This window comes from Mauremys reevesii, linkage group 12 (assembly GCF_016161935.1).
Source record: "Mauremys reevesii isolate NIE-2019 linkage group 12, ASM1616193v1, whole genome shotgun sequence".
NCBI classification, from domain to species: Eukaryota; Metazoa; Chordata; order Testudines; family Geoemydidae; genus Mauremys; species Mauremys reevesii.
In genome coordinates this window covers 30445358-30470347 of record NC_052634.1, presented here as the reverse complement: position 1 = coordinate 30470347, position 24990 = coordinate 30445358, and the positions used below count along the sequence as shown (strand labels likewise).

At 47.8% G+C, this 24990-nt stretch overlaps 1 protein-coding gene and 2 non-coding genes across 3 annotated transcripts in view; all 3 read right to left on the bottom strand.

The window, feature by feature from the left end:
- LOC120375640 (zinc finger protein 850-like) overlaps window positions 1-24990 on the bottom strand; it is a gene marked incomplete at its 3' end in the record, with an annotated part of 811498 nt that overhangs the window by 314924 nt on the left and 471584 nt on the right. The window lies entirely within an intron of this gene.
- On the bottom strand, window positions 4961-5034 carry TRNAT-AGU. The gene has a single exon. It is a non-coding gene; the product is annotated as a tRNA-Thr (tRNA).
- Window positions 10738-10810, bottom strand: TRNAK-CUU. Its single transcript has one exon. It is a non-coding gene; the product is annotated as a tRNA-Lys (tRNA).

Sequence of the window (24990 nt, the reverse complement as noted above, 5' to 3'; positions counted from 1 at the left end):
CTCCGACATTCTTACAGATTCGGGAACAAATTTCCTGTCAGGGGCCATGAAAGACCTGTAGGAAGCTCATGGGGTGAATCACTTGGTTGCCAACCCGTACCACCACCAAACCAATGGCCTGGTGGAGAGGTTTAATGGAACTTTGGGGGCCATGATACGTAAATTTGTGAATGAACACTCCAATGATTGGGATCTAGTGTTGCAGCAGTTGCTGTTTGCCTACAGGGCTGTACCACATCCCAGTTTAGGATTCTCACCATTCGAGCTTGTGTATGGCCATGAGGTTAAGGGGCCATTACAGCTGGTGAAGCAGCAATGGGAGGGGTTTACGCCTTCTCCAGGAACTAACATTCTGGACTTTGTAAGCAACCAACAAAACACCCTCCGCCATTCTTTAGCCCTGGCTAAAGAAAACCTAAAGGATGCTCAAGCAGAGCAAATGGCCTGGTATGATAGACATACCAGAGAGCGTTCCTTCAAAGTAGGGGACCAGGTTATGGTCTTGAAGGCACAACAGGCCCATAAGATGGAAGCGTCATGGGAAGGACCATTCACGGTCCAGGAGTGCCTAGGAGCTGTTAACTACCTCATAGCATTTCCTAATTCTTCCTTAAAGCCTAAAGTGTACCATGTTAACTCTCTAAAGCCCTTTTATTCCAGAGAATTACAGGTTTGTCAGTTTACAGCCCAGGGAGTAGATGATGCTGAATGGCCTGAAAGTGTCTACTACGAAGGGAAAAGTGATGGTGGCATGGAAGAGGTGAACCTCTCCACAACCCTGGAACGTCTATAGCGGCAACAGATCAAGGAGCTGTGCACTCACTTCACCCCTTTGTTCTCAGCCACCCCAGGACGGACTGAACGATCATACCACTCCATTGACACAGGTAATGCTCACCCAATTAGAACCCCACCCTACCAGGTGTCACCTCATGCCCAAGTTGCTATTGAACGGGAAATCCAAAACATGCTAGAGATGGGTATAATCCGCCCCTCTAACAGTGCATGGGCATCTCCAGTGGTTCTTGTTCCCAAACCAGATGGGGAAATACGCTTTTGCATGGACTACTGTAAGCTGAATGCTGTAACTCGCCCCGACAACTACCCAATGCCACGCACCGATGAGCTGTTGGAGAAACTGGGACGTGCCCAGTTCATCTCTACAATAGATTTAACCAAGGGGTACTGGCAAGTACCACTAGATGAACCCGCTAAAGAAAAGTCAGCTTTCATCACCCATGCAGGGGTGTATGAATTTAATGTGCTTCCGTTTCGGACTGCGAAATGTACCCGCCACCTTCCAAAGGCTGGTAGATGGTCTACTAGCAGGATTGGGAGAATGTGCAGTTGCCTACCTCGATGATGTGGCCATTTTTTCTGATTCATGGCCCGAACACCTAGAACACTTGGAAACAGTCTTTGAGTGCATCAGGCAGGCAGGACTCACTGTTAAGGCCAAAAACTGTCAAATAGGCCAAAACAGAGTGACTTACCTAGGGCACCAGGTGGGTCGAGGAACTATAAACCCCCTACAGGCCAAGGTGGAGGCTATCCAAAAGTGGCCTGTCCCAAGGTCGAAGAAACAGGTCCAATCCTTCTTAGGCTTGGCCGGGTATTACAGGCGATTTGTACCACACTACAGCCAAATCGCTGCCCCACTAACTGATCTAACCAGAAAAACACAGCCAAATGCAGTTAAGTGGACTGATGAGTGTCAGAAAGCCTTTACCCAGCTTAAGGCGATGCTCATGTCTGACCCTGTGCTAAGGGCCCCGGACTTTGACAAACCCTTCCTAGTAACCACCGATGCATCTGAGCATGGGGTAGGAGCAGTTTTAATGCAGGAAGGACCGGATCACAACTTCCATCCTGTCGTATTTCTCAGCAAGAAACTGTGTGAGAGGGAAAGCCACTGGTCCATCAGTGAAAAAAGAATGCTACGCCATTGTGTATGCCCTGGAAAAGCTATGCCCATACATTTGGGGACATCGGTTCCAGCTACAAACCGACCATGCTGCGCTAAAATGGCTCCATACTGCCAAGGGAAACAACAAAAAACTTCTTCGATGGAGTTTAGCTCTCCAAGATTTTGATTTTGAAATTCAACACATTTCAGGAGCTTCCAACACAGTAGCTGATGCACTCTCTCGTGAGAGTTTCCCAGAATCAAATGGTTAAAACGTGTTCTTGAAATGTGGAAAATCTTGTAGTTTTTACATAATTAATAGTATATGTAACGGTGCATGTGATTTATTACTGTTTATTTTAAAGTTTTATGTAGAAATCACTCCTTGAATAAAAACAAAGAGGGATTCACCTCCCCCCCCTCCTCCTTCCCTGAGGTTCCAAACAAGGGAAGAAATCAATCAGGTCCTTAAAAGGAAAGATTTTATTAAAAAGAAAGAAAGTAACACTATCTCTGTAACACCAGGATGAAAATATTACAGGGTCTAGCTTATGAACCTAGAGGGACTCTCCCCCCACCTTTTTTCAGAATAATCAAAAGTAACAGCAAACAGAAATAAAGATATTTCTCCAGCAAACACACATTTGCAAATACAGAAATTAATTATAAGACTAATCCGCCTTTCTAATACTCACTATACTGAATAGATTGTTCATTCCCTGCCTTGACAATTCAGACAGTCGCTTTTCCCGTCATATCGCCAGCACCTCTGATTCCAATAGCAGGGCAGGTTTTCTCTGGGCACTGAGATTTTTCAAGGAGTTGGTGGCTCCTTTCTTTCCTCACCCTGGAGTAAACTCAGCTTTTTATTCCATCCTTGATGACTCATGGAATAACAACAGCAACATGAAGAGGAGAGGGAATATCTCACTGCCGGGGTGGGGAGGAAGGTGGACACATCCCCTCTGTTTGAGCATTGCCATTGCAAGAGAGAAGGTTTCAATGGAATCGAATGCCCTGGCTCAGACAAGAGACATAGGGAGGTTCTGCTGTTCATGGATCTGTGCAAAGGAAATTGTGTTTCTGTGTGAAAATGGGGAGGGAAATGAAACACCGACATGGTGGTGCCTAAGGCAGAAGGGACCCCTATAGGATTAGAACAGGATAAGTTCTCAAGCAGCATGTTTCTTACTTTGCCCATCTGTCAATTTTGATTATTATCAATGGAAATATTTTGCCATTGGGTCGTGTGTTTACATTACATTTACCAACAAACACGTAATTCTTCCAGTCCTACCGAGTCTGCCAGTGGTGAGTTTAGAGAGACACACTCACTCTTCCCACTCCCTATGCCAGGCCTGTGCTCTCCAGAGTGTCAACTTCCCACACAGCTGGGATCCTTCCCTGCTCTCCGCTCAGACGTCTGCCCCCACCCCCTTCTGGGATCCCCTCTGAACACTGTCCAACTCCCTGCTGGCAGGATCCTCTCCATTCTTTTCATTTCCTGCCTCCCCTCTGAGCAAAATCTCTGGCCTTTTCCCACACTAGGAAATGAACCCAGGCCACCTGGGTAAAAACCAGGAATCCTGATCACTAGACCATATGGGTCTGCACAAACAGCAATCCATTTACACATTCACTAACCCATTCACATTCATTAACATTTAAAAGTAGCCATTCAAAAAACTTCAAAAACAGACTTCAAAGAGAAATTGCAGAGTTACAATTTATTTGCAAACTTCACACCATTAATTTGAGCTTGAATAGGGACTGGGAGTGGCTGGCTCACTACAAAAGCAATTTTCCCTCTCTTGGTATTGACACCTCCCCAGCAATTATTGGCAGTGGACTGCATCCACCCTGACTGAATTGGCCTTCAAAACTGGTTCTCCCCTTGTAAGATAATATGTGGAATATGGGGGTTACAGCCCGCTCCGGCAAAGGTATAGAATGTCACACTGAGATTTCCATTTATGTAACCAACTTTGACCTCTCTGCCTAACACTTATAATCACTTAAAATCTATATTTCTGTAGTTAATAAACTTATTTTAATGTTTTACACTGACTTGTGAAATTGTCCAAAGTGCTTGGGAAAGCTGCTCAGATTAAAAAGGCTGGTGCATATTCACTTTCTTTTTGAGGAAGTGGTGAATTAATTAATGAGCTTGCACTTTTCAAGCGGTTTTGAGCAGTGTAAGACGGTACATTTCTGAGGTGCAAGGCTGAGGGCTGGGGAGATATGCTGGTGTCTCTCTATGTACAATTGAGGAGTGGCTTTTAGAGCATTCATGCAACTTAGTTGGGTGCATTGCTGCATGTTGTTGGCTGAGTGATCACAGCACATGGAGGGGGTTTTGCTGCTTGCCACTAGTGCAGCATTGTAAGACACAGCCCAGGCTGGAGAGAGAAGAGAACAGAGCAGTTCCACAGTTTGGGATTGTTCCCCGTGGATCCCACCACACAGAGACCCTGCTGTGACCAGCCGTGGTAATACTGTGCTTAGTGCTCTGCCTTGTAGCTTCAACAGCTGCACATGCAAGATGAGTTACAGTGACCTTGACCTTGTTTCCATGTTTATCCAAAGCCTCCTTTTGACAGTTGTCAGCAAAAAGACCCGTTTCTTTTGCAAGCATTTGTATAGCTAGCAGCTCTCTTGGCAAGCCCTGCCATGGTGCCATGCTCTGGGACTTCTCCCTTAACTGTTCCATTTTTCATCAACACTAACATGAAAGGTGAAAGGACAGTAATTCTCCATTTCCTGCAAGCCCTGCAGAGAACCCTCTAGAAGGGGCTCTGTGCATAGATATCCCCATGGGAGCACGACACAGGCTCTCCTGTCACAGCAAATTGCAGCCGGAGCAACCTCCTTGCCAATGCCAATGCCAATAGCCTTTTGATCAACTCCAGACTGAGGATTTGATTCTCTCCAATGCTCTGCTGGAAAGAAGCCTTTTCCTTCACAAGCAATTACTTGGATTGTCAAGGGAGGTCTCTTCTGTTTCCTAGAAAGTCACAGGAAAATGTGAGCAAAGGAGATGAAAGCTATAGAGCAAGGCACCACTGGGAGTTGAACCCAGGATCTCCTGTTTACTAGACAGGTGCTTTAGCCAACTAAGCCATGGTGCCTTCCCCAAGAGAACCTTTGCAACCACTACACTTGATGGTCCAAGACTACACCTTCAAATGCCAAAGTACAGACATTCCCCATTTCCTTCAAGACTGCAGACTTTTTGCTGTCTGGCTGTCTGTGCATGGAAAGCCACAGCTGAGTTGACAGAGGGCTACTAACATGCACTTCTTCCACAAGCTGCCATGATCAGATACTGATTAGTGCTCTGTGTTTCACTCACAGCAGCTTCAGCTCAACTTGAGTCATGGTAACCTTTCCATCAGCTTCAGATTTACCACTTAACACTTTCCACAAGACTTAGCTGCAAGGGAGGGTCTCTGTGACTTGAACAAGCACTTACAAGGATTGTGCAGTGAGGTCTTTTCTTTTCATGAGAAGAAATAAAAGAAAGGAGCCTGACAGAAAAGCCAGGTTCAGCAAGGAAGAACTGGCAGGCCAAGCCAGGATCTTCTGGTGAGTAGAAAGGCTCTTCAGCCAGCTCTGCCCAAAGATCACTATCTAGAGGCCACTTCCCACAGAGACTGATTATGGTTACAGACCCATCCTGAAATTAGAGCAGGATATTTTAAAGCTTTATCTCACAGTACAGTAACACAATTCAACCATGTCGGTACAGAGGAGAAAGCACTCCTTCATTTCACAGTTATTGCTACTGATCTCACTGACAAAACTTTCTTTTCTCAGGGCTGCTCCCAGCACTTTAGGGAGTTTTTCCTCTTCTCCCTTCCAGCTGTGGTGATGGGACTGCAGCAGCTCCCCGGATGGCCGGCTTTGCTCTGTCACTTACATCCTTCACTTCTTTGGCTGAAGCTGTGTTTGCCACCAGTTTAATCCATAGCTGAGACCTGAGCAGCTAGTTACAAAGGCTCAATTCCCATCACCATCAGTGGGAGGTTATCCAGGGCTGCCAGGGCTGCAGGATTTGGCCCATGGACAGTCAAGGTGCTACAGCAGCTACATTCTTACGTGGTGAGTCCTGCAGCCTATTACCAAACTGCTCTGCCATAGTCTGCAGGGCGGCCTGACTTGCTGAGAATCTGGCAGAGGAGAGACCCTGGAGTAGAGAAGGAAAATGTCCTCAGCAGTCACAGCCGGCAGGAGCAGCAAAGACTGAGTATCAGACACACTTTTCACCAGGACAGTAAATGTGCATAACCCCTGATATATTCTCTGTTCACTCCTCCCAAGGAAGCCCTATTCTGCTCTATTACACTCGTGGGATGAGAGGGAAGGTCCTCTCATGGGTAAATAACTGGTTACAAGGTAGGAATAAATGGTCAGTTTTCAAAATGGAGAGAGGTCAATAGTGGTGTCCCCCAGGGGGTCTGGGACAAGTACTATTCAACATATTCATAAATGATCTGGAAAAAGGGGTAAACAGCGAGGTGGCTAAATTTGCAGATGATCCAAAACTACTCAGGAAAGTTAAGTCCAAAGCAGCCTGCGAAGAGTTACAAAAAGAACTCAGAAAACTGGTTGAAAGGGCAACAAAATGGCAGATTTGTTGATAAATGCAAAGTGATGCACATTGGAAAACATAATCCCAACTATACATATAAAATGATGAGGCCAAAAATAGCTGTTGCCACTCAAGAGAGGGATCTTGGCGTCACTGCGGATAGTTCTATGAAAACATCCACTCAGTGTGCAACGATGGTCAAAAAAGCAAAGAGAATCTTGGGGATCATTAAGAAAGGGATAGAGAATAAGACAGAAAATATCATATTGCTTATGGCCAACCACATGCATTGGCCTCCCCTCAGGCAGGGGACTTATAGGCCCTTCTGCCAGTTGGCACTGGCAGCAGCAAGGGCTGGGTTCAGTGTCTAGGGGAGGAGAGCAGCAGACAGGGAGGAGAGAGAGTCCCGAGAGGGAAGCAATGAGAGCAGATTGCAAACCGACCAGCTGAGGGTCTCACAGGAGTCCTGAAATAACAGTAGCTCCAGGTCCCATCAGGGCTGCCAGGGAGGGGTGGGTAAGTGGGGCAATTTGCCCTGGGCCCTGCAGGGGCCCCCACAAGAGTTTTTCAGGGCTCCTGGAGTGGGGTCCTTCACTAACTCCGGGGGCTCCAGAAAACTCTCGTGGGGCCCGGACCCCCGGAAATTCTTCCGCTCCAGGTCTTCGGTGGCAATTCAGCAGCAGGGAGTCCTTCCGCTCCGGGACCCGCCACCGAAGTGCCCCAAAGTAATTTTATTCGAATTTCCTGCATCGAGGTCATACATTCAATGTTATGTCCCCACTAAAGCACGTGAATTCGGGGAAGTGCGTCCACAATACCGAGGCTAGCATGGAGTGGCGGAGCATTGCACTGTGGTAGCTATCCCAGGGTTGGGGCAAAAATATTCTCGCAGATGTTTCTGGGTGTGTGCCGTCACTCGCTCCTCCCTCCGTGAAAGCTACAGCAGACGTCATGCTGTCAGCAGACGGTGCAGCACTGTGCACCACCTGTCTCCTGGTATGTTGAATCCACTTTGAATGTCCTCTCCTCTTTCTATCTACTCTTTCAACTAACCATTTCGCACCATTTCTCGGCCATCGTGAACAGAGCCGCACAGCTTCCGCCGCAAACTCTGCAGGTCCAAATAAAGTCTATGGAGTACATCCATAGTTGGGATGGGTCATTCAGTCCTTTGTATAGAGCTTCAGTTTGTAGCAAAGTCCCTCCACCGGTATCTGCCTTCTCTCAATGGGTCGATTGTATAGCTGATGGTCCTTAATGGGCCATCAAGCAGGCTAGGCAGAACTGACACCAACTTGTCTGGCTGGAGTGTTCCCCGGAAGCAGAGCACAAGTTTGAAATACCGGCAGCATAGAGCCAATATTCATAACCTTAACTATAAAAATGATACACATCTAGAGATAGCATCATTATAATCAGCCAATCAGAACAGCTCCACAGACCCCTTACATGACAACCTTTCTACAATATTGGCTGCAAATATAGAATAGTGGTTGCAACGGTGATCTATACAGTTACAGATTATGTCAATAACATCACAGGAGGTGACATGGCATCAGTGAGACTGATATTGGAATAGCCTCCAGTTTTGGTGTCCTCATTTGAAAAAGATGTTGTGAAATTGGAGCTGGGTCAGCAAAGAGCCACCAAATGTTCTGAGGGCTGGAGAAAAATGCCTTCTCGTGAGCTATTGAAAGAGCTCAACGCGTTTAGCTGATCAAAAGAAGATTGCAGGTGACTTCATTGAAGTCTTGAAGTATCTTAATGGAGAGAAAAGATTGGGTATTAAAGGGCTCTTTAATCGAGCAGAGAAAGGCATAACAAGACCCAATGGCTGGAAGGTGGAAAGACATATTACATATTACATATTATAACTGAGGCACAAATATTCAACAGCGAGGATAATTCACCACAGAACAAGCTACCAAGGAAAGTGGTGGATTCTCCATCTCCTGATGTCATTTAATGAAGACTAGATGCCTTTCTGGAATGTGTTTGCCCCAAAAGTAGCTATTGTGTCATACAGGAGGCCTGTGATATGCAGGGGGGCAGGTTAGATGCTCTAATGGTCTCTTCTGGCCATAAAGTCGACTAATTTCTGAAAAACTGAGTGTAGCGTTGGGAGCACCGTCTGATGTTTTCCTGTCTAGCCGGCTTGCTGCCTAGAACAAACGCTCCTTGAGTGGGGTGAGCCACAGGGACTAGTTCAAACCTCCAAAGTGCCTGGGCAGAGGCAGGACATTAGCACAGCAAGGGAGGGTGTGGCAGTGACATCACAAAGGCCTTTGCAGGACCTCAGACTATTGGTCAAAGGTGGTGGGGAGGTGGTGACCTCACAGAGCAATGCTGACATCAGCCAGGCAGGACAGGGGCGAGGGGCAAGGGAAACCTCTGAGACCACTGTGGCTTTGCTTCAGCAAGTCTCCTTCTCCAGGTCTCTCTTTGAGGACTGAGGGAGTATTCGGGTTCACGTACGTGAGCGCCAGGAGGAACCTCTTTCGAGTTTTCTCCTTCCCTTTTAGTGATTTTACTAGAGACCAGCCGTCCCTGTTTAGAAGGTAAGAGCCTCCTCGAAGGAATGGCTGTCCTTGGGGTGTCACAGTTCGGTTGCCGGTGCCCCCCCAATGTAAGGAAGTTCCCACCACCCTGCTCTGTGTTCGCAGTGTGGGAGAGAGCAGCATCCACGGCAGTGATTTGCTCCTGGCTGCCGGAGCAGAGCAGCAGGCTCAGCTGTCAGAACTTCCCGGAGCTATGAAAGGGGAGGGGCCCATGGCTCTGTAGCAGGAATGCAGGGCAGGCGAGTTCACAGCAGGCATTGTGGGATACTGGCACAGGCCAGTTATGGTGATATAATGAACAGCAGCATCGACACTGACACTCTGCCACTTTAAGTTTGCTGGCAAAAGCTCTAGGCTTCTCATTGAAATGATTTTATTTTGTCACCAAAACACAGGGCAGTTTTGTCACCAGACGTGGCATTGCAGTGTGTGCACCAGCCACAAGCTGCCGACCGAGGGAGCGTTGTGTGTTTTTCACACACCTGAGCAATATAATTCTGCTGAAATAACTTTGTAGTGCAGACCTGGCCAAAGATTCACACACACAGAGAGCTTGCAAGGAAAATGTCACCTGCTCCTCTGCTTTGCAGAATCGAAACACAAGCAAAGCTTGTCAGGCCCAGGTGACGATGTAAGGACTCAGGTGTGAACATACACTGTACCTTAGTCACAGGCAGGCACGCTGGTTAACGTACCTGTTTTGTGAACAGGAGATGCTGGGTTCAACTCCCAGTGGTGCCTTGTTGAGATGCTTTTAGAACACCTGGTATTGGCTACTGTCAGAAGACAAAATACAGAGCTAGATGGACCTTTGGTCTAGCCCAGTGTGGTTTTTCTTATGGTTTAAATTACACTCACAGGTACTGATAATAGAGTTACTGATTGTTTGGGAGTTAAGAGCTGATAGGTCAGTGGTCCAAGCCCTCACAGATGACCCTCCCTCTGGGACAGGGGCAGGTCTGAGCTCGCACCAAATGCTCATTGTGGCTGCCAGAATCTGTGGGCAGCTCATTTAGTTCATACCCAGGGTTGAGTCCTTGATTCACACATCAAGGATAACAACCCTTTATTTCTCCTGCCCCTATAACAAGGAGACTGGGAATCCAACACCAGCCAAAAGTGATCATTTCGGCAAGCAACCCAACCTATTTCCAACATACTGTAAAATCCACATGCAGACTCATACATGAAACCTTGCAAGAAAATCTTCCTGAGGGGGTCTGAAGCACCTGCTGCTGTGGGTTGGGATTGAGGGGCACTGGGAATAGGAGGGGGCTGTGGATTGGGACAGAGGAGAAGGGTGAAGAGGAGCAGGCTCTGGTTGGGAGTGAGAAGCGGTGAGCATAGGAGGGACTGAGTGTTGGGTCTGAGGGGCACTGGGAGTAGAGGGGACATGGGTTTGGGCTGAAGAGCATCCTCATTTGAGGATCCAGCAGGACAGGGGAAGGCGCAGGTGATTCTAATTCCTTAGGGGTGTTTGTGTGTGCAGGGGAGGAACATGCTTTATGCCCAGAGGCCTTTATTCCTCCAGCCTGCAAGGACAAAGAGGATGTCAAGGAGTTGCTCCTTCAATCCCCCCTCCACAAGGCCCTTCTTAGGAAAGGCAAAATCCTGAAGAGAAAGAGTAACACCAAAGAAGGTGCCTGAAAGTCAGATTTTTACAACCACAGTGAGAAGCTTATCACCTGACCAGGGACTTGAACCCTGGACCCTCAGATTAAGAGTCTGATGCTCTGCCAACTGAGCTAGCCAGGCTCACACAGGAAAAGTGCAAATTGGTGCAGAGGTGAAGCTAGTCAAGAAAAAGCAAGCAGGAAACAATAGGGGAAACCTGCTGCTCTCTCTCTCTTCGCAGCCCTGGCCTGGCCTGGTATTAGTGCTGGTTAAAAAGAGGGGAAAATATCGGCATCTACCAGCCTTTCATAGCTGTACAAGACTCAGGCACAATACAGAGGTGCCCATCTGCAAGTGCCGAATGGTTGGATTGGCTAATGCAACCTGTAGACGTCCAGGGCACACTGGGATATCGAGCCAAGTGTCCATCACCATCATCATTTCGAAGGGATAATGATAATGATGGGAAGGTTCACAACTGACTCAGTAGTTGCATACAAAGGTGCACGTTTGGCAGTTACATTGGGAAATTCTGGCTCCTTCTCAGGCTCAGGTTGGCCACCCCGGTCTAGATGTAGAAGTTACAACATTTAAACTTGAAAGAGGGGCCAATTTCCCCATCATTTCATACCTTTACATCCAAACACGATGACTTTCTGAATGAACCCTCCTCATTCAGCCAGAAGATCTTGGGGTGGTTGTAGGAGTCACTGGATAAAATTCTCTGGACTCTGTTCTGAATCAGGTCAGAGCAGAGGTATCTAATGATCTAATCTGGCTGTAAAATCTATATATCAACACCAAATATGGTGTGAAATTAATCCTCAGAAACGGCTGTTCCCCACCCGGACCCCAGCAAAGGGCTCCCTAGAGAAGGAGGCTGTTGAGGAAGGAAAGAAGAAAGATGTCCTTCTCTCCCTGGAGGAACTGGGCTCTGCGCTTTGGACAGAAAGGAGGGGAAGGAAATGGTCACACGATGGCAGCAGAACCTAAGAAATGAAACACAATAGGCTTCTGAGCACGTTGCTTCTGCACAGTGAACGAACCTGACTCCCGTATCATGAAAAGCCAAAAAGCCGTTTCTTTCTATGCCCAGGAGAAAAGAGTTCCAATCATTCCTGCCCGTTTACTTTTGAATTATTTTCCATTATAAAGAAAATTGTAACAAAATTAGTCTGAACTTGAGCTGCCTGTTATTAAAAGCTGGTTCCCCAATTCAGTTCCAACTGCCCTGCTAGAAACACCCCCAGGTCCCTGCTCAACCCAGGAAGAGGAAAAAGAGAAACCCCCACTGGGCACTGCCCTTGGCGCCAGGCTGCTGTCCCGGGGTGCGGGTGGGGACTGATTGTTTGCTGCTGAGGAGGGAGCCAGTAGAGGCCTCTGGTGCTCTGCTCCTAGCATCTGCCCGGCCCAGGCTGTCCTCTGCCTCAGCTGCTGCTCCCGGCCTGCTCTAGAGTCAAACACGCAGGCCCCCAGGGGAACAGAGGCTGGGACAGGGCAGCAGCCTGGGCTGGGCTGGGAAGATGCTGGGAGTTCTCGTTCCCTGAGAACTGGCCCGGCTCCCTTCTCAACAGCAAACAAATCAATTCCACGTCCCTTCCCCAGAAAAACCAGCCTGGAGCCAAGGGCAGCAGGGGACGATTCCCTCCAGTTCCCACCGAGGCAGGAGAGAATCCAGGGTGTATCTAGCAGAGCTTATGGAACTGACGTGGGTAAACCAGCCTTTAATAACAGGCAGTTCCATTTTAAGCTAAGAGTTTTTAACAATTTTACAACATTAAATAACCCTTCAGTCGTAGTGTCACCATCCATAACATTGCTTCAGCCTTACAGGTTCCCAAGTGCAAAACTAAACATCTCTTCAAATCCAAGGGAGTGGAGATCAGTCAGTGTTCAGAGTCATCCCACATAAAAGAACCATGTTGTCGTACACACTGGCCCCATCATGTGGCCATCACCTTTCCCTCCTCTCTGTTAAAAGTTTTAGTATTTTGCACAGAAACTTTCTTCCCTCAGGAGAGACCTGGGAACCAGGGCTGCCAGCCAGACAAACACTTTTAAGAGGAGGCATAACCTGTCAAAAAATGATCTCCCCTCTTCAGTTCAGTGACAGCCTGAAATGTTACTTATCCCGGCAGAGCTGGAGGATTGAAAGCAGCTACATGAAACCCCTGTGTAGCTCGCAGGAATGAACACAAACACTCCCTGGTATCTGAAGAGATGTTTAGTTTTACCCTTGGTAAACTACAAGACTAAAGGGAAAGGCAGTGGTGCCAAATATATAGAGTGAAACACGAAACAATCATCATAGTTATGCCCATAGTGACTGCAAAATCTTTCTATATACTTCTTATTATTTTCTCTGGTGTCTAGACATTGACTAGACCTTGACCAAGAAATTTGGCTCTTGATAAAATAATCAACTACCGCTGGTTAATCCAATGGACTAGAAATTGACTGGGGTCTCTCCACGCAGGTTCAAATCCTGCCAGCTACAGATGCATTAGTATATTGTCATTACTGTTGTCTTAGTGCCGGAGCATCCACAGAGCCAAACTGGAGCCAGATCTGGTCTTGCTCTGAGGCTGTCTACACTTAAAATCCTGCTATAGCACTGTGGCGAAGACCATTGCTACAGTGACTGGAGGGGTTTTCCATCCCTGTAATAGCTACATTCACAGAACAATCTTTCCTTTCATTTAGCACTATCTAACCATGGGGTTCTGGGGTTTTTCACACCCTGAAAGACATACTTGTTAGAGGGTATATCCTATCACCCTCCCATTCCCTGGTCCTTCTCGCATGACCAGAGAGTAGCAATACACAAAGTTCAAAGGTGCAAACAATTCAATGTTTATTGGGGAAAACTTCCAGCAAGCAATGATTCCAATTTCCTTCCTCAGTGTCCCCCTTCCCAGCTCTGACACCAGAGCCTTGCCTGTGTCCCTGTTCCCATTCCCTGTTTCTATTCCCCCCCTTAGAAAACATAATTCCAATTCCCCTACCACCATCCCCATTCCCCCCTTACTTCCTGACTGACTGCAGACTATATAGTAAAACTTGAGTTCTGCTTAGCTATACCCTAACCACTCATTTTACTGAAATGTAACTAACCAATCCTAACATAGTGTAACATGATTATCTAACCAATTATACCCCACCACCTTAATTGGTTTACACCCAACAATTTAATTATACAGCAGACAGAAAGAATCACAGCACCAGACAGAGATTATACAGACAAGCAATAGGAAAGTGGGGACTACAGTGATAGAACAACAAAGAAATGAGGATTTCACACCCCAGCTATTGATCAGTGAGTTGTTCCTAGATAGGATGCTATCATGGTAGAGGTTGTGGGTGCTGGTTGCTTAACTGTCTGGCCCACAGGGCAGGATTTTGAGGTTCACCATTACTTTCTCAGAATGCCAGCACCCATCTTTTGTTCACTTAAAACGCGAGCAGGGAGATTACAACACCACAGAACTCATGGAGCTCCAGGAAATGTGTAACTTTAGGTGCGGGTGAGTGTGTCTAAAATTCAGCTGTGCTGTAGAAGGTCTCTAGGAGTTAAAAGTGATGTGCCATCTCGACCTCCCTAAAGAGTTCATCAACTATTAATGAAAACTAGGGTTGATAAGTCATGTTTTTTGTAGCAGGAGGATGGTGGGCTGGTCTAAAGTGCCAGTTTTAAGACTCTTTTTTCCCTATCTCTTGGGTGTTCTGGTCTCTGCATAGAGATGTGGCTTCAAATCCCACTCCTGACATGACCATTTAATTCTATCTGGAGAAAATGGCCTCACTTGAATCTCCTGTGCAACAATAGAACCCCATTTGCTTAGCTTTGCTATTCCAGTAGTTGTGAGAGAAGCTCCAAACCAGGGGGAAACAGGGCCTGTTCTCTCGACCCATCAATTTTTGTCTTCCTTCATTCCAAGCCATTTTCTCAGATACATCCGTATTTCCCAGACTATTTTGTTTAATGTTCTTTGCTTTTATGAAACTTTAGAGTCATCATTTAATTGCCACACAACTGTACTTATGAAGTGAAGTGAAACACAATATTTTTTGGATATTCTTGCAGAAGAGTTTTGCTTTCTGACCTGGAATTGAACAGGGGCTGCCCGAGGGGGACAATGCTACTCCCTTTTCTTGGCTCATCCAAAAAACATAAGTTCTTGGTGCCCTTTGTTTCCCTGTTCTTCAAAGGCAAATCAACTGGTGTAGCAGCTACTGAGAAAGCCTTAGAAAAGGGCCCCAAAATTGACAGCAGCTGGTTTCTGTAGTGTAGTGGTTATCACATTTGCCTAACTTGCAAAAGATCCCTGGTTTAAAACCAGGCAGAAACATTGATACTTTCCTTCCTTTGGTCTTTTATCACTCCAAGTCCTTTCTTAACTACATCCATAGCTTCTATGCTTTCTTCCTCATTTTTTTTTCCTTTCATGGAGCTTTAAATTGAAAAGGAGAGGCTTAGCCGGCATTTTGAGGGAAGGAACAGACCATCATTTGGGAGACTGCCAGCTACGTAACAAATCTGAGCGTAGAAGAATCCCAACCCTTTGTCCTGCATATTTAGCTCCCAGCCAGCAGTTTTTCCCTTGCCTTTTTTTTTTTTTCTTTTGAGCTAACCTTGAGTCCAGGGCACACACATTCTCTGCCCCACACATCAAATCTGGCCCTGCTGCAAAGTGACCCCTAAGAACCAGCAACCTGCACGAGAGCATGACTGGGGGGAAAGGGTTTCCCATGAAGCTTATAACCCACTGGATGCGTTGGAAAGAGGCCGGCTCTGAGCGTAACAGTCAGCAAAGAAGGCCTGTTTGGGGATGTGGCTCAGTGGTACAGTGCCTGATTCGCATGTATAAGGCCCTGGGTTCACTCCCCACGTTTGCCTTTCACCTCTGCTGCTTTGCTCATGCCCAGTTGGCATGTGGCCCAGCCAGTCTCCCTGCACAGGTTACAGTCCTGAGCAGTGATGGCAAAGTGCCAATTGCATGGAAGCTCGGGGGGGTTCTGCTCCTAAAGCACCAGGGTGACTCTAAGATTCCCATCCACTGAGCTGCTTGATGAGGAAGGACTGGAGAGAAGGGTCCCATCAGCACAGAGGGAGGGACAAGGCCATGGAGGGGCAGTCAGTGCTGAGGGAGGTCAGTGATTTACACAAGACAGGGGACTCTGGTTCTCAGAGGACAGGAGGTGAGGGCAGCTTGTTTACAATGATGCTGATGCTGAATAGAAGAAAAGGCTGGAGTCAATGAAACATGAGAGATAGAAGAAGGGCAGCTCCACAGAGGGCCCTGGGTGCTCATACACCCCAGTTCACAAGCACACAACATAAGAATGGCCACACTGGGTCAGATCAAAGGTCCATCTAGCCTAGTAGCCTGTCTTCTTACAGTGGCCAATCCTAGGTGCCCCAGGGTTCCACAGGTTGACTGTGTGTTATGTGAAGAAATATTTCCTTTTGTTTGGTTTAAACCTGCTGCCTCTTCATTTCATTTGGTGACCCCTAGTTCTTGTGTCTAGAGGAGTAAATAACACTTCCTTGTTTACTTTCTCCAACCCAATCATTGCTTTAAAGACCTCTATCATCTCTTTTCCAAGCTGAAAAGTCTCAGTCTTATTAATCACTCATCATATGAAAACTCCTCCATACCCCTAATCATTTTTGTTGCCCTTTTCTGAACCTTTTCCAATTACAATATATCTTTTATCAGGTGGGGTGACCACATCTGCACTCAGTGTTCAAGATGTGGGTGTGCCAGGGATTTCTGTAGAGGCGCCCTGGCTTGTCCTAGATAGAGAGACTAGACAAACAGGGACCCAGCCCCCCCTACAGTGATCCCATGGACAAGAACCTGGTTGTGAGTGGGGTGAAGGTTTCCTCTGGACAAAGGGGAGCTGAAATCCCTCAGGGTCCTGGAACTTAAGCAATGAAAGCTTCAAACCCTTTATAGCCGTGCGTTGAGGTGCATCAGCAGAAGGTTGGGCTGGAGCAGCGGTCGGCAACCGATGGCACGCGTGCCAAAGATGGCACGCGAGCCAACTTTTAATGGCACGCTGGGGCCTGCCGGGACTCCAGTGTGCCATTAAAAATCCTGCCAGCACAGCAACTTGCCGGCCCCTCCCCTGCCTTCCCCCGGAGCCCTGCCGCCGCGCGTGCAGCGCTCTGGGGGCCGGGGCTCCGCACTCCCGTGGGGCAGCGTTTGGCTCTGTGGGGAGTGAAAGAAGCTCCCCGCTCATCCAGCGCCCTGCTGCCTTGCACACAGCACTTTGAGGGGCGGGGCGGGGCTGTGCGCAGCAGCCGGGCTCCGAATGAGCAGGAAGCCTCATGGTAAGGGGTCCGGGGCTGGGGTTGGGGTAAGCGGGGGCAATCAGGGGACAGGGATCAGGGTGGGTTGGATGGGGTGGGATCCTGGGGGGGTGGTTGGGGTGGGGGTCTCTGGAGGGGGCAGTCAGGGACCGGGGGGGGTGGATGGGGCATGGGAGTCCCGGGGTCTGTTAGGGGGTGGGGGGGTGGATAGGAGACAGGGCAGTCAGGGAACAGGAATCAAGGAGGGTCCTGGGGGAACAGTTAGGGTGGGAGGGTCTCTGGGGGTCAGGGAACAAGGAGCTGAGGGGTTGGATGAGTCGGGAGTTCTGGGGGCTGTCAGGAGGTAGGGGTGTGGAGAGTGGTTGTGGCAGGCAGAGGGCTGGGGTGTATGGGTCCAGAGTTCGGGGGTCCTGTCAGGGGCAGGGAGCGGTTAGATAGGCATGGGAGTCCGGGAGGTTCTGTCTGGGTGCGGGGGGTGTGGATAAGGGTTGGGGCAGTCAGGGGACAGGTAGGGGGTAGGGTCCTAGGGGGGCAGTCAGGGGACACGGGGCAGGGAGGCTTAGATAGGGAGTGGGGTCCCAGGAGGGGGTAGTCGGGACAAGGAGCGGGGGGGAAGGGAGTTCGGGGGGGCAGTCACCCAGCCCTCTGCCTGGAGCCCTGACCCCCCCCATGCCCCCCCAGGCCCCTGGCCTGAGCCTTGCACCCCCACACCCCACCCAGGCCCCTGCCCTGAGCGCTGTACTACCCGCCCTCTGTTGACTCCTTCACCCTCCACCCCCGACCCCAGCTCTGACTCTGGCACCCCCACACACCCAGACCCCTACTCTGACACCTGCACCCCCTCACATGCCCCCAGCCCTGACTCTGGCACCTCCCACATCCCCAGCCTCCCCACATCCCATGCACCCCGCACATCCCCACCCCCCACCCTGAGCACCAAACGGGAGCTCCTGCACCCCTCTGCACACATTCCCACCTGCACCCCTCACACCAAATGGGAGCTCCCCAGGTAAGTGCCCCCACACCCAAAACTTCTGCCCCAACCCTGAGCCCCCTCCTTCATTCTAGCCCCTGGCCAGACCCTTCATCCCCAGCCCTGTGCTCAGTCCATTCCCATCCTCAGCTCAGTGCAGAGAGAGGAAGAGAATGGGCCAGAACCAGGGAGAAGGTAGGTACCCACTGTGTGGGCAGAGCCGGGACCCCAGACCGGCAGCGGGCTGAGCGGGTCCGGCAGCCGGGATTCCGGCTGGCAGGAGCCGGAGGATGGAACCCCTGAGCGGCAGTGGGCTGAGCCGCTCAGCCACTGCTGGTCTGGGGTCCCGGCTGCTGGCCCTGCACAGCCCGCTGCCGGTCTGGGGTTCTGGCTGCCAGACCCTTCCCAGCTGGGGTCCTGGCCGCAGGCCCCACTCAGCCCACTGCCAGCCTAGGTGAACAGACCCCCAGACCAGCAGCAGACTGAGCAGGCCAGCGGCGTAAGATCAACATTTTAATTTAATTTTAAATGAAGCTTCTTAAACATTTTGAAAACCTTGTTTATTTTACAATACAACAATAGTTTAGTTATATAATATAGAGACTTGTAGAGAGAGACCTTCTAAAAAACATTAAAATGTATTACCGGCACCCGAAACCTTAAATTAGACTGAATAAATGAAGACTTGGCACACCGCTTCTGAAAGGCTGCCAACCCCTGGGCTGGAGGAACCTGGAGAGTACATTTCTATTCTAATCTAATCTACATTTCTATTTGTTTGTTTTTGTAGGTTAAATTAATGCAGCCTCTGGTCCACTCTCTCCCAAGGGTGTAATGTTGCTGTGCACAATGAGAAATCTTGGGGAAAGATTGAAATGAAATGGAAGCAGCATATGGTGGCAGAACCTAAGGAATTAAAAGCCCATTGATTCTTACGTGTGTGCACTGCCTCTGAACCAGAAGTGTAATTTTTCTCGCTTTGTGGCTGCAGACAGTAAAATATTTAAATATCTATCAGGGATGGTCTAGACAGTATTTGGTACTGCCATGAGAGCAGGGGACTGGACTCGATGACCTCTCGAGGTCCCTTCCGGTCATAGAGTCTATGAATCTATGAAACTCTGGCTTTTCCTGAATGCTGTAGACACTGGAGAAGAATAATGGGGGGAGAAGAAAGACAGAGAACACAGAGAGACAATCAATGACTGAAGATGTCCCAACTCCATCTTGCTCCTCACAGGTGTTCAGAAAGCTGGGTAGATGTAGGTTTCAAATATCAAGGGGCTCTCCACATACCTGATCTCTCTCCCCCGGCTCCCATTTTAGCATTAACTTTTATTTTGAAATGTTTGGCTTACCCCTGATCTTCTCTTTCCCTAACTGTATTGCAAGTTGGGTGGGTTTTTTTGTTGTTTTTTTGCTTCCCTTTTGTTGATATCAATATAATTGTAACAGCAAAGGAATCTGTAGGAGCAAAAACTGACTCAAAACTTTATTTCCCCATCATGCAGGAACATGGTACAAACAGCTCACGCAGCTGGAATCATCACACGGAAGCCAGGGGATGGGAGATGCAGGTTTCCAAGTGTTCTGTCTTCTCAGATGACACATTCCAGCCCCTTGTATTACTCCCTCCTGTGTGACCTGCTCGGCTTTGACACACTTATTGTCTCATTCTATTGATAATGTGATTGTAACACAATGTGACTGAAATTAAACCACTTCCAGACAAGGAACCAACAAAAGAGAAAAGCCATTATTGCATTGGTTGGGAATTGAAGCCAGGTCAACTGTTTGGAAGGCAGCTATGCTCACCACTATACCACCAACACAGCTGGCGGGAGCAGCTTTCCTGCAGGCTACGTGTGCTGGCAAAGGGGTTACACGTGACCATGGAGCTAGTAAGCAGGGTGGATGGGCTGGAAGCCGCCTGACAGCTGGGAGCAGAGTTAGGGGGTAAAGGTGAAAACAGATCTCAGTGGGAGCTGACCCCACACCCAACCTGCCCCTAGGAGAGGAACTGAAGCTCAATTTCAATCATAGAAAAATCTTCCCTAAGAAGGAAGGGGACGGCTTGTTTTAAAGACAAGGTTTGTGGGTTTTGCCCACTACATACAGAGGGCTGGATAGTGCTGAGTCCAGACAAGACTCTGGTAGGATAAGGAAGAAATTCAGGCTGCCAGTGAGCTGAAGGAGGAGATGATATTTTGACAGCGATGGAAACCTCATCTTAAAGGCCTTTGTCTGCCTCCTTTCTAGTGACTGTTTGGCACAGGAATGCAGCCCCCACTCCTGGGTGTCTCCTGTGGAAATGATGTTTCTGTGCAAAACACAAAAGCTTTTAACAGAAAGGAGGGAAAGGAAATGGCCATGCAGTGGGACAGGAATGTAAGGAATGAAACAGCAGATACTTCTCCACGTGCATTGACTTTGAACCTTGTTGTTTGCCGTGTTGTTATATCCCTGTTGTTCCCTGGACATGAGAGGTGGGGCAGGGAGGTGGGGGCTCACATATCGTCTTTCAAAGGACCAAGGGGAGTGTTATTTACTCCTTCTCATAACACAAGAACTAGGAGGAGTCACCAAATGAAATGAATAGGCTACAGATTTGAAACGAAATATTTCTTCGCACAATGCACAGTTAACCTGGGGAACTCTTTAGCAGAAGATGTTGTGAAAGCCAAGACTAGAACAGAGTTCAAAAAAGAACTAGAGAAGTGCACAGAGGATAGGTTCATCGATGGCTATTAGCCAGGATGGGCAGGGATGGTGTCCCCAGCCATTGTTTTCCAGAAGCTGGGAATGAGCAACAGGAGAACCACAGAGCAATGACAAAGCCAGGTTGTCATGGGCGAGTAGTTAGGGGGATGCACTAAAAATCCAGTGGAGTCATCCCCTCCTCTCCACCCCAAGCAGCTCTGAATCTTGATGACTCTGATGCTGAAATTCCACTGCCTCAGCATCCTCAATCCCCACTGGAGGCCAGTGTAGAGTCTTTAGATCCCTGTTCGTATTTCATACACCAGCTGATGCACCATTCCTGCCCAGCAACTCACCGTCTGCCCCAGAAGAACCAGCTGGTGGGCGCACCCACAGGCAGACAACTTATACCGCTCCCCTCAGAGCAGCAGCCGCAGCAGTTGGCAGCTAATCCCCACCTAAGGCTTTGGGGAAGGAGATGGGGATCATGTGTTATTTCTTCCGTACATCGAGTCTCACGGTGTTTTAACATATTTCTCTCTAACACTGATTTAAATTTAGAGCCCCTCCCCCCAGTTCTGCTTTGTAAGAGCCTCATTTCTGTACATAAAACAGAAGAACAACCAGACTGGGTCAGACCAACGGTCCATCCTGCCAAGTGTCCTATCTCCCAAGAGCAGTCAAAGCCAGATGCTTTAGAGGAATTAACAGAACACGTAATCATGAAGTGATCCATCCCGTTGCCCATTCCTAGTGTCTTTACAGATGTGACCACAAAGAGACACTTGCAGCTACTTAGAATCATAGAAGATTAGGGTTGAAAGAAACCTCAGGAGGTATCTAGTCCAACCCCTACTCAAAGCAGGACCAATCCCCAACTAAATCATCCCAGTCAGGGCTCTGTCAAGCTGGGTCTTACAAACCTCTAAGGATGGAGATTCCACCACTTCTCTAGGAACCCATTCCAATACTTCACCACCCTCCTAGTGAAAAAGTGTTTCCTAATATCAAACCTAGACCCCAACACTGAAACTTGAGACCATTGCTCCTTTTTCTGTCGTCCGGCCGAGCTCCATTCTCTATGGAACCCCCCTTCAGGTAGTTGAAGGCTGCCATCAAATCCCCCCTCATTCTTCTCTTCTGCAGACTAAATAACTCCAGTTCCCTCACCTCTCTTCATAAATCATATGCCTAGGTCTCCTAATAATTTTTGTTGCCCTCTGCTGAACACTCTCCAATTTGTCCACATCCTTTCTGTAGTGGGGGGGGGAGGGGAGACTGGATGCAGTACTCAGATGTGGCCACATCAGTGCCAAATAGAAGGGACTAATCGCTTCCTTCAATCTGCTGGCAACATTCCCACTAATGCTGCCCAATATGCTGGTAACCTTCTGGCAACAAGGGCACATTATTGACTCATATCCAGCTTCTTGTCCACTGTAATCCCCAGCTCCTTTTCTGCAGAACTGCCACTTAGCCAGTCTGTCCCCAGCCTGTAGCGGTGCATGGGACTCTCCCATCCTAAGTGTAGGAATCTGCACTTGTCCTTGTTGAACCTCATCAGATTTCTTTTGGCCCAATCCTCCAATTTGTCTAGGTCACTCTGGACCCAAACCCTACCCTCCAGCACTTGGATTCTTTATGTGCTTTCACAGAGCGAAGAGCACATGTTCCATGATTTCATACAGCAGAGTTTTATTCTATAGGGAGCTTTCCCTGTGTGGCTCAACACAGATGCACATTGTGACCCTTCTCAGGGTGCTGAGGGCCGTGAATCTCCTGGTGGCCACCTGCCACGAGGAAGAGGGACTTTGCATTTGGCAGCTGGATGTTAATGACCAAACTCACCAGCCTGTCAGACAGTCAAGCACCCTCCTCTGAGCTACAGCAACCTTAACAATTGACAATAAAGGCACCTTAACCCCTGAGTTCCTTCAATGTGTCCCCCTCTGGGGTCCAGCTCCAATCATCAGATACTCGGGGTATGTCTATACTATCTGCTGAATTGGTGGGCGGGGATCGATCTATCGGGTCTAGTGTCGATGCAATAAATCGATCCTCGAGTACTCTTCTGTCGACCACTGTACTCCAGCTTGGTGAGAGGCGCAGGCAGAGTCTACTGGGGAGCTGCAGCAGTCGACTCACCGCGATGAAGACACCATGGTAAGTCGATCTAAGTACATCGACTTCAGCTACGTTATTCATGTAGCTGAAGTTGCGTAACTTAGATTGATTCCCTCCCCTAGAGTAGACCAGGGCTCAGAAAAATCCCAGATCCTCTCTGCCCGAAGCAATTGTACATCCCAGGTTACCAGTTTTACTGTAGCCCACTGCTACTGGATCACACACAGCACTTGAGCACAGTTATTGAACAAAGGGACATTTATTTAACAAGGGACAGAGATTTAAACAAACAAATGTGAATGATGGAAACCAACTGTTACCAACAAAACAAAATCACAAAATGCAACCTACACTTTTTAATAGTTACCTTTCCTACCTAAGTAGATTGAAGTGTGAGGTGACAGTCTATTGCAGTGACTGCTAGTCCCTAGGAGCCAGGGCCCTGCCTTTCTTGAAGCACCACTGGTCATTAGTGATCTCCTTGGTGAATGGACCTAGAGTGTTTCTCTCCACCCTGTTATAAAATGAATCAGTCTTTTGTGTATATTCACAGAAAGGACCATTTCCTCATTGTCATATTGTCGTTTACACTTCCACAGGGTTTCGATGTCTATAATTTGTCTTTGATAGTTTTCCATTGGCTTTTCTGGGCTGGTGCAAAGATTGACAATGCAGCAACACATTGCATAACTGGCTAGCAAGGGACGGGTGACAATTCCCTCCCACTTGAATAGGCCATTCCCAACAAGACCTTTAATTGGGGTGACTCACTTTCATGATAATACCATATGGGCATAATTTTCCATATACTTACATGACTCCTTCAATAGGACTCATACACACCTCTTGCAGTGATCAGGAGTAACAATAATTTACAAGCTTTCAGTAGAGATCTCACTGCTATGCTTCCTGGATAAATATCATAAAAATCAGTGCATTAGGTGTGATGAGTTTGTCAGGTCTGAGGCAGGAGTTTCTTGTGAATTACTTTGACCTCTCTGCCAATTGGCACCAAAGAGCATTTATCACACATGCACTGAGTTATACAGTCACACTCTGACAGAACAGAAAGGACAACACAAAAAATAGAGAAAGGAACAATCATATACTAAAATGACAATGGTTGGAACTCAACATTTCTCTCAGTCTTTGGACTGATGGGTACTAAGAGCTTTTCCCTCAGTTGAACCAGGTGATCGGACAGCTGGCTCAGCACTCCATACTAGCAGATTTCTCACATATAGGGAGATGGGTCAAAATTGGAATTGATGTCATGACTCGCTTCCCAGAGGGGATCAATCTGTCTAAGGCTGTGTCTACCCTTCAAACACTGGAAATATTCTTCTGACAACCTAACACTGTCTACACTGGGGCTTTGGTCACATTAACTACTTCTCTCAGTGGAGTGGATCTTTCACACCCCTGAGATATGTGGCCATGTCAACATAGTTTTTCAGTGTAGACCAGCCTCTGGATGGCTTTTAGATATGAAGGCAGTGGACTTCAGCCTTTTCCTTGGTATTGATGGTTGACAACTGCAGCTTTCCTACCTGCTGGACACATCCTATGACAGATGTCAGGCCTTTCCTTTGCAAATTAGAGAAGTGGGAAGTCAGTGACACTTACAGTGTAAGTGGGTAAAAACTTAAGGAGACAAGTTGTCTGAGTAGTTTTCCTTTTAATAGAAATTGACTTTGAAGCTAAGCAAAATATGCTCTATCTGAAATACAAAAAAATAAAACCTATACAGACCCAATATTCTCTTATACACTCTTTCTAACACCTATTCTCCCATCCCAACCTTTGGAGTGAGGTTTTCTACCAGGTTTACACTACAGGGGGTAAATTAAATCAAATTAACTTTTGAAGATTAACCATCATTTCCTGTACAACTAAAAAAAGAAAAAAAAACACAAGACAACTTTCAGTTTTCCAAAATAATTCAGATCATCAAATAACTTGTCTCTTACTCTAACCAATAACATCACCTATGATTTCATTTTCACTAGTAACACTAATATATTCAAAGATCACAAATTCTGGTCACATATGTTAGTTTTCTTTTAATCCCCATTGCCAACAACTGAACCTTAGCTCAAGTTGTGGTTTGTCCCAACACTTCTGTGAGTTCATATATCTCTGGTTCCTCTGCCAGGCGTGTTGGTGGAAGGGGTCTCCTATGTGGGAATGTTAGCATCATGAGGAAAA